This window comes from Phycodurus eques, chromosome 2, assembly GCF_024500275.1.
Source record: "Phycodurus eques isolate BA_2022a chromosome 2, UOR_Pequ_1.1, whole genome shotgun sequence".
Lineage (NCBI taxonomy): Eukaryota > Metazoa > Chordata > Actinopteri > Syngnathiformes > Syngnathidae > Phycodurus > Phycodurus eques.
The window spans coordinates 22,047,285-22,057,766 of record NC_084526.1 but is presented as its reverse complement, the minus strand read 5'-3'; the positions used below and the strand labels follow the sequence as shown (position 1 = coordinate 22,057,766).

The 10,482-nt window shown below is 41.6% G+C and overlaps 1 protein-coding gene across 9 annotated transcripts in view; it reads left to right on the top strand.

Moving 5' to 3' along the window:
- Positions 1 to 9,036: 9,036 nt before the first annotated feature.
- The window catches only part of LOC133398128 (A-kinase anchor protein 13), a 224,464-nt gene continuing 223,018 nt past the window's right edge, over positions 9,037 to 10,482 (top strand). For all 9 annotated transcript variants that reach the window (XR_009767767.1, XM_061669758.1, XM_061669769.1 and 6 more), the window contains exon 1: positions 9,037 to 9,233. The gene's annotated coding sequence lies outside the window, so the exon portion shown is untranslated. The remainder of the gene's footprint in view (positions 9,234 to 10,482) is intronic.

Sequence of the window (10,482 nt, the reverse complement as noted above, 5' to 3'; positions counted from 1 at the left end):
AAGACCTGCCAGTCCTTACAAAATGTGATACACCATAACATTGTCTTATTAAAGTCAGAGCTAAACCCACCACAATATTTATTCTTACAATTTGTCGTCCCATAGTCAGCGACTATAGCTCATCCGATACGGGATTTCAGAATTCCTTGCTTAAAACAGTTTTTTAATTATAATTATAAAAATAATTTGTCTGTTTTAATACTGTATTGCTTTTATTCCTTCTATTTATGTTCTGTTTTAAAAAAAAATGTTTTTAGCCAGAAAGGGCTTCAAAAAAAGAGGAATAAAGAATGTTGACCTATGCCAGCTGCACATTTTTTTGTGCCTCGCCCTTTGACCTAACCCTAATGGTAACCCTTAACCTAACCAGTAATTTTAACCACAACCCTTAACCCCAATCTTAACTAACAACCACGGCCCTAAACCTAACCACTAATTCTAGCCTATGGTCCAAACACAAGACAAACCAAAACCCACCCTAACCACTAACACTACATCTATTCAGTTATTCATACAATGTCAACGCAAGAACATAATCAGTTTTGAATGACATCTGTCCTTTGATGAAACATGAACTTGTCTGACATCTGTAATGATAACAGTTCATGTCATTGGACGTACATCGATGAACCACCCCCTCTAGCAGGTGATTTGGTACAGTCTGCAATGGGACATCATTCCAGAGAGTAGAAGCACAAAGCTCCCAATAATCCCGAGGTCAGATAATTCCGGTGCAAAGAGGATTAGCTCCACCCCAGCAAAGCTATTGGCTAAATTTAGCCCGGCCACGTTTACTCGCCTTCATAAAGCCCCGCCCTCATCTCCCCTCCTCGCTTCCTGCGTGAGTTTGTCATGGCCCAAATTTATCATATTTCTAATCTCACATGTGGCTAATATGAATTGAACCCAATGCGTCACCATGACGGATGGATGGAAGTGGGATGCCTCACTTCAAAATGTCCTTCACTTGTCGTGCTGGAACACTGACTAGTGGAACACACTGGGATTATAATCTAAAGGGATGGGCTGAGGGTTCCTCGAATGGCAATAACATGAAATCCAAAAGACAAAATGGATTGGAATTACTTGAAACATAAAGGTGCATCTCAATAAATTAGATTCTGTAGAAAGGTTTAGGCAGAACAGTGGCCGACTGGTTAGATCTTCCTCACAGTTCTGAGGACCCGGTTCAAATCCAGCCTCGCCTGTGTGGCGTTTGCATGCTCTCCCCGTGCGTGCGTGGGTTTTCTCTGGGTGCTCCGGTTTCCTCCCACATTCCAAAAACATGAATGGTAGGTTAATTGAAGACTCTAAATTGCCCATAGGTGTGAATGTGACTACGAATGATTGTTTGTTTCTATGTGCGCTGTGATTGACTGGCAACCAATTCAGGGTGTACCCCGCCTCTCGCCCAAAGATAGCTGGGATAGGCGCCAGCACACCCGCGACCCTGCTTAGGGAAAGCGGTTCAGAAAATGGATGGATGAATAGAAAAGTTCATTTATTTCAGTAGTTCAGTTCAAAAAGTGAAACTCATATACACTATTATATAAATTCATGATACACATACGTGTATGAATATACTTTAGAGACGGTCAATTCTTACCTAATTTTTATTTTATATAACAACTTTTTTTTGATTGTTTCTTATGTACTTCGGTATTCTAATTTCTTGAGATGGTGAATTTTGGGTTTACGTTAGTTTACAATTCTAAAATTGTTAAATATTTCATGATGGAATGAATGTATATAATTCATGCATTTCGCTTTTAGAATAGAACTGCTAAAATTTACCACAATATCACAATTGTTTTAGATGCACCTGGGTATGCTTTGCATTTTTAGTGGGTGTTTTTATTTTTAGAATTTATTGTTTACTAAGTACTAAATAGTCAACACTTGGAGCTTTTGTTTTAAATGAAAAGTGCTTTATAAGTTAAATTCCTATTTTATAATTAATTATAAAACTTGATTTGTGTGCAGTATTTCCTTTCGGATAGCACCCCCTAAGGTTAAAATAACCTAGATGGTGGCAAAGTGCTACTTTTCTTTAAGGCAGGATATTGGCCTTTTTAAATAAAGCCCCTCCCCTCATGTTGACATAGTTTCTTCACATATGATGCCGCTAAAGTTATACTTTTATATGAGACAGGGTTTTGGCCCGAGCACAAAAACAACGAATAGGTGAGTTTTTGAGTGAAAAACTGAGGATAGGTTCCAAAATAAATTCCCACATAGCGAATCATGAATATGGAAACACTGTAATACAAATTGATAATAGCTAGCAGCCTGTGAGAATGCACATTAAGAGAAATGCTAGCAAGCTACTTCCTGATCACCTTTGTTTCATCACTTTTTACGAAGCAGAATTAATTGGGACATGATGTTAACGGTGACGATGTTCCCACAGTGGCTTTGTCTTCTAATTAAGCAATGGTAAACTACTGGACACTCATGAATGTAAGGAGGATGCGGTACAGGTGATTGGATGAAATTAAAGTTTCCCGGCACAAATTCGTCGTCTCCTATTGGACGGGGACATTAGGCCACCTGACGTGACGTGAGGATGGCACTCATGTTTGTTTAACAAGTCCCAAGCATGCACTCAGTGTGAGTACTGTTTATGGATTACACCATGCTTTGTCTTGTTGTTCACGCATGCGCACACAAACACGCACAACACACACAAACTCAGACGTTGACTTTGAGACTTTGAGTGACAGTGGTATTAGATCTATGCTTGGACTCCACAAGCTCAATAAACCCTCGTGTGACGTGGACACTGACCCCTTGTGGTTATGACATGAAGTGTCCATTAACCATTGATATGCCAATAAACAACTTATCCTCACTAGGGTCGTGGGCGTTCTGGAGCCGAGAAGAAGAAGAAGAAGCTGCGATTGGCTGGCGACCAGGTCAGGGTGTACCCCGCCTCTCGCCCGAAGATAGTGGGGTAGACTCCAGCACGCCCGCGACCCTAGTCAGGATAAGCGGTACAGAAAATGGATGGATGGATAAGAATAAGAAGAAGAACTATTCCAAATACAAAGCATCCAAATAAAGAAAAACAAGGACTCTATTTAAAACCCAAAAGTTTATTTAAAAAAATACATACAAAAGTACTTTTTCAACATTACAAGTATTTTATATTTCTATTGCTACCGTCATCATTATTGTAATACTATAAAAAAATAAAATAAAATACTGAAAAAATTAGTTTTTTAATACCAAAAAACATTTATTTTGTGTTTTAGACAAAAATAATAATAATAAACTAAATTTGTAGATCATAATCATCATGTGGTGTTGTATGCTCACTGGCAATAACATTAGGTACACTGCACTTGCAAAAATAAATTTTCAGATAAGTTTTTTTATTGTTGTGGTTGTAGTCAGCAGTAAGTCAATGAAGCCACTTCATCCTATAATGCCAAAGCACCACTTTGTCTCCCTGCCTCCTCCTGAATGTTTACTGAGTGTCTATTTGAGGGGGGTCCTTCTTGTAGCTCTTCCATCCAAAGCCTCTAAAGCGACAAAAGCCGCTTTTTTTTGGGCCACACAAAGGCAGCTGTGTACTTCTTTGTGTCGTGCTCCTTTGCCCGCCTCGCAGATGTTCTGTTAACCTGCCCCCAGTCCTCCACACCTCCACAAGACAGGAGTGACACTCCTGCCTTTTTCCACCTTCACCCTCTCCACTCTTACAAGAAATAGGCAGCTGATATTAGTAGAGTGGACCAGGATAGGTACTGGGCCGGACTGCGAATAGCGAAAAATATATATATTTTTAATGTTTTGTTTTTTTTTAACCCAAAAATTCTTGACTAATTTGGGATAAACCAGCAGTAGGTTTTCAGGGTTGCTTCCCCTTAAGAAAATAATAAAAAAAAAAAAAAGAAAATGGAAAACAATAATTTAAACATTTTTAAAAATGAAGAAAATAGATACAAATTTGGAAAAAAAAACTGGAAGAATAATTCCACAGATAGTTGAATCCGCAAGTGCTGAACCGCGAGTATGCGGGGGTCCACTGTATTATCAACCTGGAATGTGGCTTAATTACAAATGCAACACGTAGAAGTGCCAGCTGTTTTCCACTATATTTAGAATAAGGCAACAGATTGTAAAATTATCAGCAATGGAATATGGCTTGGCTACAAATAGAACAAACAGGAGTGCCACTCTTGCCATTTTCCACCTTCACATTTTGGGTTCTTACAAGAATGAATCAGGCGATAACCGTAAAATAGAATGTGGCTTAGCTACAAATGCAACATGCAGGAGGATAACTCACCATTTTCCACCTTCACCGTCTGTGCTCTGACTAGAATGAGGCGCTAATGACAGTATTATCAGCCTGAAAAATGGCTTGATTATGAATGCAAGATGCAAGCGTGCCACCGAAACATTTTCCACATTCACCTTCTGTGCTCATACAAGAATAAGCAGATGACAGAATTATTAGTTATTAATTATTAGTTAATTATTAATGTGACTAAATTGGCGGCACGGTGACCGACTGGTTAGAGCGTCTGCCTCACAGTTCTGAGGACCGGGGTTCAATCCCAGGCCACGCCTGTGTGGAGTTTGCATGTTCTCCCCATGCCTGAGTGGGTTTTCTCCAGGCGCTCCGGTTTCCTCCCACATCCCAAAAACATGCCTGCTAGGTTAATTGACAACTCTAAATTGCCTGTAGGTGTGAATGTGAGTGTGAATGGTTGTTTGTTTATGTGTGCCCTGCGATTGGCTGGCAACCAGTTCAGGGTGTACCCCACCTCCTGCCCGATGATAGCTGGGATAGGCTCCAGCACGCCCGCGACCCTAATGAGGAGAAGCGGCTCAGAAAATGGATGGATGGATGGATGTGACTAAATTGTGGCACAGAATAGTAAACGGAGCTTTTTCACCACCTCGGTGACCTCAACTCCAGAGATAGAATAACCCACCTCAGACGCCCCAGACTCTGCTTTCTCATGGGAAGGCGTGTTGGTGGAATTGAGGAGCTCTTCAAAGTATTCGGCCCACCGACTCACAACATGCCAAGTTTAGGTCAGCACCGCACCATCCCCACTATACACAGTGTTGACGGTGCACTGCTTCCCCCTCCTGAGACACCGGATGGTGGACCAGAATTTCTTCGAAGCCGTCCAGAACTCATTCTCCATGGCCTCACCGAACTCGTCCCACGCCCAGGTTTTTGCCTCAGTAACCACCAAAGCTGTGTTGCGCTTGGCCAGCCAGTACCAATCAGCTGCCTCCGGAGTCCCACAGGCCAAAAAGGCCCGATAGGACTCCTTCTTCAGCTTGACGGCATCCCTTACCAATGGTGTCCACCAACGGGTTCGGGGATTGCCACCACGACAGGCACCGACAACCTTCGGCCACAGCTCTGGTTGGCTGCCTCAACAATGGAGGGGCGGAACATGGTCCACTCGCCTCACCCGGGACATGGGCAAAGTTCTGTCGGAGTTGGGACTTGAAGCTCCTTCTGACAGGGGACTCTGCCAGACTTTCCCAATAGACCCTCACAATACGTTTGGGTCTGCCAGGTTGGCATCTACCCCCACCAACGGAGCGAACTCACCACTAGGTTGTTATCAGTTGACAGTTCCACCTCTCTTCACCCAAGTATCCAAGACATGAGGCCCCAAGTCTGATGATATGATACAAAGTGTGTGTGTATATATATATATATACACACACACACACACACACACACACACACACACACACACACACACACACACACACACACACACACACACACACACACACACACACACACACACACACACACACACACACACACACACACACACACACACACACACACACACACACACACACACACACACACACACACACACACACACACACACACACACACACACACACACACACACACACACACACACACACACACACACACACACACACACACACATATATATAGGCGGCACGGTGGCCGACTGGTTAGAGCGTCAGCCTCACAGTTCTGAGGACCCGGGTTCAATCCCTGCGGGGCCCCGCCTGTGTGGAGTTTGCATGTTCTCCCCGTGCTTGCGTGGGTTTTCTCCGGGCACTCCGGTTTCCTCCCACATCCCAAAAACATGCATTAATTGGAGACTCTAAATTGCCTGTAGGTGTGACTGTGCGTGCGAATGGTTGTTTGTTTGTATGTGCCCTGCGATTGCCTGGCAACCAGTTCAGGGTGTACCCCGCCTCCTGCCCGATGACAGCTGGGATAGGCTCCAGCACGCCCGCGACCCTAGTGAGGAGAAGCGGCTCAGAAAATGGATGGAAGGATATATATATATATATGCACATATATATATATATATACACACACACACACAGGTGTGTAGTGATTTTTTGTATTGGTCTTAAGTAATATTCACATTTTCTGAGATACTGAATTTGGGATTTTCATTAGTTGTGAGTTATCATCAAAATTAAAATAAATAAACATTTGAAATGTATCAGTCTATGTGTAATTAGTGAATATAATATACAAGTTTCACTTTTCTGAAATAAATCAACTTTTTCATGATATTCTAATTATATGACCTGTACAGTCTCTGATAAGATAATTTTTTTTGTTGCGGACACGGGCACCTCGATGTGTCTTACAAGCACGAGAAAGTTGCAAGAAATACAGCATAAGACATCACTACTGCACAGCTAAACATGCCAAGGCGTACGCAAAATACCAGAGAAATAAAAGACACAACCTGGAGCTGAACACGCTCAAGACTGTACAGATGGCATCCTTCGTTACAGCTGCCCCTCACACTGTCCAGCTGCCTTGTGTCAACTGTCAAGACCTTCAAGTTCATGGGAATTAGTCTCTCAGGACCTGAAGTGGGCGATCAACATCAACTCCGTCTTCAAAAAGGCCCAGCAGAGGATGTACTTCCTGCGGCTTCTGCGAAAGCACGGCCTACCATGGGAGCTGCCGAGGCAGTTCTACACAGCGGTCATCGAATCAGTCCTGTGTTCTTCCATCACGGTCTGGTTTGGTGCTGCTACAAAAAAGGACAAACTCCGACTGCAATGGACTATCAAAACTGCTGAAAAGATTGTCGGTACCCCCCTACCCACCCTTGAGGACTTGCACGCTGCCAGAACGAAGACTCTTACCAGCTCTTCCAGCTCCTTCCCTCCGGTAGGCGCTACCGATCAATACAAACTAGAACAAGCAGACATTTCAACAGCTTCTTCCATCTTGCAATCAACTTCTTAAATAGCTAACCTACAATCCCATTGCAACATGTTGCCAATTTTGTTTTGTCTTGAGTTTGTTGTTACATTTCTGTCGGGCCAATTATACATACTCGTGCACTCACTGTAGTAGTATCTGTTGTTGACCAATACTGGCCACTCATGCCAGAGTAACATCTGCACCACTTGCACACTGACTAAGGAGTATCTGCAACATTTGCACAATCAACATTGTCCCAGATTATCGCGCTACTTGTCACTTTAAACTGCATACACTCCTTGAAGTCTCGGCGCCCTTTGCACAATGGTCATTGCACTAGTTATTAGTTATTATATTATTACTATATTATTATATTATTATTAACTATAATAATAATATAGTTAATAATAATATATATACTATATTAGTTAATAATAATATATATACTATATTATTATTAACTAATGTAACTATATTATTAGTTACATTAGTTATTCAAACTACTACTCTAAGTGCTTGAGGACTCTCCAAAAAAAAATATAATTAAAAAAATAATAAAAAATTGTACTGGCATTACCAGATAACTAGCAACCCTTTATTGCTCAGTGACTGTTTTTCTCAATGTCTTTCTGTCTCAAAAGTGTTCTCTGTCAATTGGTCTTGTCAACTGTCTGTTGTCGTAGTAGAGCGCCTCCAACTCCCGGAGACAAATTCCTTGTGTGCATACTTGGCAAATAAAGATGATTCTGATTCTGACATTGAAGAATCATACATTTTTAATGATATTATATAATTAAAGTGAATTGGAGCTCACGGTGGCCAACTGCTTAGCACAGAATGCCGCCCTGGGCTGCTGCCTACGTCCCCCATCTCAGAAACCGCCATTAAGCTTTAGGTTTCTCAAAGGTTGGACTACATGGCATTCTGGTGTGGCGACTGTGGTGTTGAACCAGCAGAGGTCAGTGTTACACTCACAATTCAAATGTAATTCTTTCTCGAATAGGATGAAACAAATATAGTTTATCTTAAGAATTTAGTAGATGTATTCATATAGGTTCATCTTGCGCAGGGACATTTCAATCAATTTGAATATTGTAAAAAAGTCCTATTTTCCCCCAGTACTCATACATTGTATAGATTCATTAAAAACTTGAGAAAATACTTTTCGAAGGGCAAATTCCTGCTTATGTTTTTTTAGATTAAAAGTCGTTTTCATTGTTTCTTGATTGTTTGTTTCGTAATATTATAGTTTCTACATTTGGCTAATTTGGAGTTTTCGTTTAATGCAGGCTCAAATCATCAAAATTATACATATATTGAAAATAAAATCATGAAATATTTCACTCTGAGTGTGTGTGTATTGCAGCTCTATTATATGACTTTCCCTTTTTGAAATGAATTACGTAACTAAATTAAGCTTTTGACACTATTCTAACTAATTGAGATTTACCTGTCTGTGTTGATACGAAATGTTACAATATTGTGAAAACAACATCTTATTGTGACTTCACTAACTGGATGTTATCGCCTTTATTATGAAGAACCCTCACTGGATGCTATGTCACTTTCTTTTACTACCTTTTACCGATGCTGTTGTTATTGCAATGTTGGCGATGTGATGCTTCTGCTGGAACCTTAAGCTCCCTAAGGGAACTCTCCCAAGGGATTAATAAAGTTATCTCTCTCTCTCTCTCTCTCTCTCTCTATCTAATACCAACACAATTGTTGGAACGTTAAGTGATTTAAAATCAGTTATTAAAATGTTAGTCAACGTTTCATGACGTCACGTTGAAGAGGAAGCGGTCACTTCCGGTTTTGAGCTAGCTCCGTCCCCTCAGAGTTGTCCTGGGAGACGCTAACAACTGTGCTGAAAACAAAGTACAGTCGGGCACGACTCTAACACACTTGGGGCACTTTTTATTCTATTCGTGCGTGCTTGTGTGCGCGCGGGACAACCGTTTTAAAGGACGTTTTGACCCTTTTGGGGGATTATTATGCGCCTAAAAAGAGCCTGAAGCGTCGCCTTCTCGTCCAGGTAAGAAGAGCTAACTTTTTTTTTTTTTTTTTTTTAAACGCACGAACCATTCCGATAGTTTAAGCTAGTTCCGTTCCCGTTCGGTGCAATACATTTTTAAAGATTTTGCGCTGTTATTTTCTCAATTTAGATTTTTTTTCAATAACACTTAACTGTCCAACATTTTTGAACAGTCGCAAAAGTTTTGTGACAGCAGAAAAAGTAACAGCTGAAGTCGAGCGTTTACGATGCTAATTTATTAGGAACGCCTGAGATATGTTGTGAGAGTTCTCAAGATGCTTTTGTGGTTTTGATGCTTTAAGTTTTAAGTTAAGTTTGGAAATTGCATATCTTGAACTCCACTGAACGCCGTGTTATGGCACGATCAGAATATTAGAAACACCCCACCAAAGCTTGCCCAAACAGGTGCCGTTAACTGCCTGCCTTTTGCTTGCAAATGGTTCACTGGGTGGGGGTTTACTGGGTGGGGGTTCACCCCCACCCAGTAAACACGGAGATGCCTCCGTAAAATGTTCTATAATTGCCCAAATTAATAGTGTAAAAACTACATACTTGGTCGCGGGCGTGCTAGAGCCTATCCCAGCTGACTCTGGGCGAGAGGCGGGGTACACCCTTAACTGGTTGCCAGCCAATGGCAGGGCACATAGAAACAAACGTTCGCATTCACGTTCACGCCTACGGGCAATTTATAGTCTTTAATTAACTTACAATGGATATTTTTGGGATGTCGGAGGAAACTGAAGTACCCGGAGAAAACCCACCCAGGGACGGGGAGAACATGCGAACTCCACACAGGGGAGGCCAGATTTGAACCCGGGTCCTCACAACTGAGAGGCAGATGTGCTAACCAGTCGGCCCACCTAAATCTAAATATATATGCAACAATATTTGCTATGTAATATAGAAAATTTACATGTAGTTTGTTACAGCCTAGACTCAGATGAGCGTTCCTGGCGTTGAATAGCCAAAAGGGAAATGTGTGTGTGTGTGTGTGTGTGTGAGAGAGAGAGAGAGAGAGAGAGAGAGAGAGAGAGAGAGAGAGAGAGAGAGAGAGAGAGAGAGAGAGAGGCGGGGGGGATCCTGCGACAATTGAGCTTTGTTTGAAATCCTACTTTTTCGTCCTCTTTGGAGTCACCGCTGGGATCACAGGAAACATTTTTATTTATACACAACCACATTGGTCACGTGATATTTGCAGTTCATTCTTTTAATCAATGCAAACAATTAAACACACCTGTATTTCATTATA